This window comes from Gavialis gangeticus, unplaced genomic scaffold (genome assembly GCF_001723915.1).
Source record: "Gavialis gangeticus isolate Ggan-Ray unplaced genomic scaffold, GavGan_comp1, whole genome shotgun sequence".
NCBI classification, from domain to species: domain Eukaryota; kingdom Metazoa; phylum Chordata; order Crocodylia; family Gavialidae; genus Gavialis; species Gavialis gangeticus.
This window is the reverse complement of record NW_017728992.1, coordinates 138,541,630-138,547,361: the sequence shown is the minus strand read 5'-3', so window position 1 is coordinate 138,547,361 and position 5,732 is coordinate 138,541,630. Positions and strand designations below refer to the sequence as shown.

Genomic DNA, 5,732 nt, shown 5'->3' with positions numbered 1-5,732 from the left:
AGCAAAATTTGCCCTTGCACTGCAAATTTGCAGTACAGGGCACTGTAAAGAGGTTTTGTGGCACCACAAGCCACACATGCCTGCATGTCTGGATGTGGCCATGGTCATCCTATGCTGAATACCTTCCTTTAGTATGTCAGTGCTCCCCCACCATACTCTGTTACACATGAAGGAATCAGTTGTTGGGTGGGTATGGCCTATGCCGGGGAGCAGCAACCTACGAAGACTGGGAGCTTTTGGTGGTGGGGAGCTTTGCCTGCACAGCAGCCTGGCAGTGGGAAGCAGCAGCAACAGCCAGGTCCTAGTGCTGGCCCAGCTTGCATCCAAGCTGGGTCATTCCAGCCCACCTCCAGAAAACATTGCTGACTCCTGGGCTATGATAAGTCTGTGTGTCTAAGTTTGAATGGTTGCCAACTTACTCAAATGAACAGTTAGGGATATTTATCGTGAGGAAGCCCTACACAGCACTAACAGAGCTCACTAAGCAGAATGTCATTGGTTATCTCAGAATTTCCGCAAAGACCCTGGAATCCCTCACGAAAATAGATGAGGAATCATTAATACACCCCCTGTCACTCCATGTTCAGTCAAGGGGGAATAAGATGCAAGCATCTGAACCCATCTACAAACTGTGAAAGAAGGTGAGGAGAGTGATAGAAGCTCTTTATTGAGTTTCAGCTGGAGATGAGGAAGGAGGACCTTGGAGCCAGAGTCTGCAAAAAGGACATAAAAGACTGCATGAATACTTGCTCCACAAAAGAAACGAATTAGAGCAAGACTAAAAGAACAAGCTACAATGTTTCAGTATAATCCATAGATCCACTGCAACCCACAGAAATCACCAAGAGTAACAGAAAATACCCAAGCAGCCACAAGCAGCTGGCATGCAGTGACTGAGTTTTCTGGCAACCTGGCCTCTGTCTTCTCCACTTTTATTAATCCTCCCTCCAACTGTGCCTTCTTCATTCCTGCCCTCAGGGCACAGCATGGTCTGTCCTCTGCTCTGCTGGTTTATCATTTGCACAGAATTGTGATGGGCTACATAGCCCAGAAGCCAGCTAAATACTGACACTGCCTTTTACATATTTAATTGTGACCACCTCTTTTCATTTGCTTGTATTACATATTTAATAAAATTAAATGTGGTTATGGTAAAAACATAAAATGTGTCTGTGTTTCTGAACTTGGAAACTATAATCATCAATTATTACTTGAACTGTGTTCCTGATTTCCATATTGCTGTCAGACTGAAAGCAGGCTCCTCCACACAGGGGTAACATCACAGATTGCATTGTTTAAAGCCCTATTTTCAATTCAGTGTAAAATGTCAGTTCTATATTGCTTTTTTATCCTATCCACAGCCAGATGTTTCTCTTAGCTTCTCATGCTAAAATAATGCTGAGAAGGAAGAGAAATAGATGAATTCTATTGCCTGTAGAGTGCATGAGCTCAGATCAGAGCGTTTCCTTCTGGCCTAAAAATCTCTCTGACTTTATGAGAGCACTTTTGTTCTAAAGGTATCTTCTCCATGGCCAAGTATTATTATTTTATTATTTTATCTTTATATTAGAGATCCTTGCTTGGAATCAGGACCCCATTGTGCAAGGCACTGTATAAAACACATTAAAGCCTCATTCATTTTCCCTACTAGGAAATGGGACTGTTTCAACAGGAGATTTTAAATGCGTTTGCTGCTAGGATATGGCTGATTGTAAAAGGCAGTGTGGAAGAAGGTGCAGAGACATTTGTGTGATAAATAGAGAGAAACAGAGAGAGAGGGAAGAATTATTGGTAGAACACAGGTGGTGTGAAGGGAGATGACATAATTAGACATTCAACATTCATATGTGTTTTTTTTCCGTAAGGTGCACTGTCTGTGTGTGCTGCCCACCACCTTGTTAACCACCAGGACCACAGAGCCTAATCATGATAACTAGTAAGTCAACCCAAATAAAAGGCACTGGGAGGTCACGAGGTATCAGCACGTAGTGGCCTTGCTCTTATTTTACAGTTGCCAGTCCAACCTCTCCCCTCGCTAGTGGGTGTGCTTCTAGGAACTGGCTGCATTCTTTTCAGACTAAAAGGATGTTGCAGTCCGTGCACTTCTCTGCTACAGAGCTCCAGGAAACACAGTGTCAGCCTGAGGCACAATGTCCCCTGGAAGTCCCGGGCTAGGGACAGACATTACACATAAACCAGTTTAAGTGATCAGAAACAGATTTAAACCTGTAACAGAATAGACATTCAGTGCACTGGCCCCTCCCCTCTGCTGTCTAGCTGGAGCAGGGGCAGGGTGTGGCCAGATTCTGGCCTGCCGTGGCCCCTGAGGCAAATTCCTACCTCTGTCCCATCTCCACCCCTCTCTGCTGGCAAACTCTAGGGACCACAGCTGGGGTTTGCCAGTCTCAGCCGCACCTCCACAGCTTGCCTGTAGCCAGGAAAGGATGGAGTTAATTCCTCCCTCTGTCCCCTCTCTCCCCAGGAGTCCCAGGGGGTTTGGCTGCAGTCTCTGTGGCTTGCCTGCAGCCAGGCAGGGATGCACCTGTGAGCCCAGAGCTAAGACCTGCAGGACCAGACTGAGAGGTGGGAAGTGTTAAGAAAGACCTGACAATCATCACACATGCTGGAGATGTAGTTAAGCGAATTTGCAGAATTTCACCAATGAATGTAGAGCTACATTTACATTAGAAAGCAGAAAGTGCAAAAGCTAGGAATACCTAAACAAAGCCTTTCTGAATGCCTGGCTGTAAGGAGACACACTTCCCTCAGGATTAGTCAGACTAATTCTTGTCTTCCTGGTTTACATTTTAAGTTAGACTAAGTTGTGTATGCTGTGTTTTACTGGGCTGCATCTTAGCTTAGGTGAAGATTTTTGGTAGTTCCCTGTTGTATGCTTTGTAAATTGCTGTGTTCAATACATGGTTGCTTCAGAGAAAGGACTTTTCCCCCATTCCCACTCCTTAGTCTGGCAGCAGCTCCCCACTCCCCCCATCCCCGGCTGGTGGCTGGTGGCTGGCATTCTGCGTGTTGTGCTAGCCCCGGCTGGTGCCTAGCCACATCCCTTTGGCTCCAGAGGGGTGTGGGGGTAGGGGTGAAAGCCCTGGAGGGTGTCTCTCTTCCCTGCCTTTTGGCAGTGCTTTACAGACATGCTCTAGTGCCCCCCAGCTTCTGGCTTGAACCACTGCAGGCATGTGGCTGCATGTCCTGATTTAACAGAGAATGTCTGACCAGTTATTTATCAGTTTAAACTGTGCAGCTTAGATTAACCTGCAAAGAGTGAATTAATTCAGGCTTAGGCTTTTTGAATGTCTGTCCCTAGCCCTGATGTGCGGTGTAGCTCTGCATCCTCATGCAGTTCTGTAAATTATATACAAACCAGTCCCAGGAAGGAGCAAGAGGTTGGTTGACGTACATTATTATGCATCCCTCCCTCAAAACTCCAGGGGAGGCTGTATATTCAGTAGTAGTAGTCTTACTGGAAGAAAACTGAAAATATCTGTAAATGATTAAAATGGGAAGAGAGAAACAGCCTTGAATATTCATTGTATATCATTACTGATTTATTTTTCCAGTGCTGCTCTTACTCATAGGACCAGATCTGACTCCCATGGACTTCAACAGCCAAAGTATTACATGCTGGGATTTAGCAATAATTATATTTGCATAAAATTAAAACTCTACATAGTTAGATTAAAGGAAACACTAGGTGTGGTTAATCTGATCTTTTCTGGTATGCTGTCAAATTTTCAAAGCCTTCCTACATATTTAATGAACCAATTCACATGGTGTTTAAAATGATTTGCTTTTTTTAAACAAACCTTTACAGGTATTACAAAATGGATATGATTCTTTAAGAATTACTGTAGTAATTTGACAGATTCCTGAAATTTTAAGAGCAGTCTAATTATTTTTTTAGATTTTAACACTATTTCAATCAGGCAGGTTTATACATTTCTTTGCAAGTGTGAGAAGCAGCATTTATCATTCGCATGTATTCAGAGTAATTTAAACTTAAATTATTTCATTGGGACACATTGCTCTGCTTAACAATAAGATAGATAGGGACAGATTTGATGTGCAAGAAATTAAGAGATAAACAATATAATATGGCAACAAGTCTTGAACAAATCTATGGTTCACCTGTTACTATTGCTTACCTCAAAACCTCCTTTACTTTGCAATAACATTCTTATTTAAGACTTATTTTTAATGTAATATTTTAATGAAAAACAGTTCATCATACAATCTTTATGGGTAAAAGTAGAAAATTGCTGCAGTTTGTCATAAAACAAAACTAAACACTATCCCTTTATTTACTAAGCTAGATGAGTTTTCTAAAACATAGGGATTTTTTAAATAGTTATATGGCTAGGATCCAGCAGGCAAACCTGTTTTACTGATAGGGTCTCTACTTATCCAGTGTTTCTGTCATCAGTCTGACCTTGCAGCTTTCTACAGTGCCATTATACCCTGGGTGCTGGCTTATTTTCATACAGCAGCCCCCAACTACTTGATCCCACTTCATCTACTTCACGGACACAGACATTTGTTGGGCTTATTAGCTCAGCAGGAGCCTTATCATATTTTGTATCTGAGGCTGTTGGAGATGTCAAGAGATGGAAATGCTGTGTAGCTTTTTATCCTCCCTTCTTGCACTTTCTCCGAGAGCCCAACAGTGCATTTGGATTCAATGCTCTCCTGCCACTAGCTGCTGAGATCTCTTTAAATATGTCTAGCTTTGCCATCTGTACCAATAACACTGCAAAGGCTTAGCCATGATTAGGCTGTCAAGATTTATTAAGTTAAAAAGTATCAAAGTTTCTTGCTGCAACCCCAGACCTTTTAAGAGTCCACCTTCTTTAGAATCCCTTCCCCCTCCCCACTATCACTATAGTCAATGTGTTTCGCTTGACCTTGACCAACATATGCACCCAGGGAACACTAATGAATTTGGGCCAATTCATCTTGGAACTCCAAATTTAATCAAGCTGACATGCCAGGGAAAGCAGGCTGTAATTAACTCCTAGCATTTTAGGTAATTTGTAAATTTCATAAACTTAGTCTGATCTGTTTTTGTATAATTAAGCATCTTTTGTTTGTTTTACAGACTACTGTGTTAAAATAATATAAGAACAGTAATTAAAAATAGCAATTTCAATGAAGGACTAAATCTTTTTTTTTTAAAGATAATTTCTCTAGGAAAATACAATGCAACCAAGCAACATGTATAGAGCAGTCCCGTATTACAGAATAGCAAAGATGAACACATCCAACTTTATTATTTCTTTAAAAAAAATGACTCATAACTGTTTGATGTAATGTGTCTCATGTAAATGTATGATGACCTGAATAAAAATAGTGATGTGCATGGTCCAGATTTCAGTGTGATTTGTTTTGGATAAATAAGAGATAGGAGCTCTTAAGGGAGCCTATTTAATATGATGATGATGATGATCTGGAAGCACTCAGAGGCACCAGTCAGGATCAAGGTGCCATGGTGCAAGGTGCTATATGAACACAGGATCTCTTGCCCTGAGGTAAAATTATTTATTCCTCCTCATTGTATGTGAATAGTGTGCATCCAGATGAACGCGGCTGTGACGCATGTGGCCCGACAAACATGTTTGCAGCACTTCATAGCACACAGTCCAGTGTTCTCTGGCCTGCAAGGGCACACTGCACTGCACTGTTATTTTGGATTTTGGATATCCAGGGGTCAGAAAAACCCATGG

At 42.0% G+C, this 5,732-nt stretch overlaps 1 long non-coding RNA gene across 1 annotated transcript; it reads left to right on the top strand.

Moving 5' to 3' along the window:
* Positions 1–235: 235 nt before the first annotated feature.
* LOC109304971 lies at positions 236–5,369 on the top strand. The gene is made up of 3 exons (XR_002099519.1): positions 236–1,936; positions 3,573–3,626; positions 5,187–5,369. It is a non-coding gene; the product is annotated as an uncharacterized LOC109304971 (long non-coding RNA).
* The last annotated feature ends 363 nt before the right edge of the window (positions 5,370–5,732 follow it).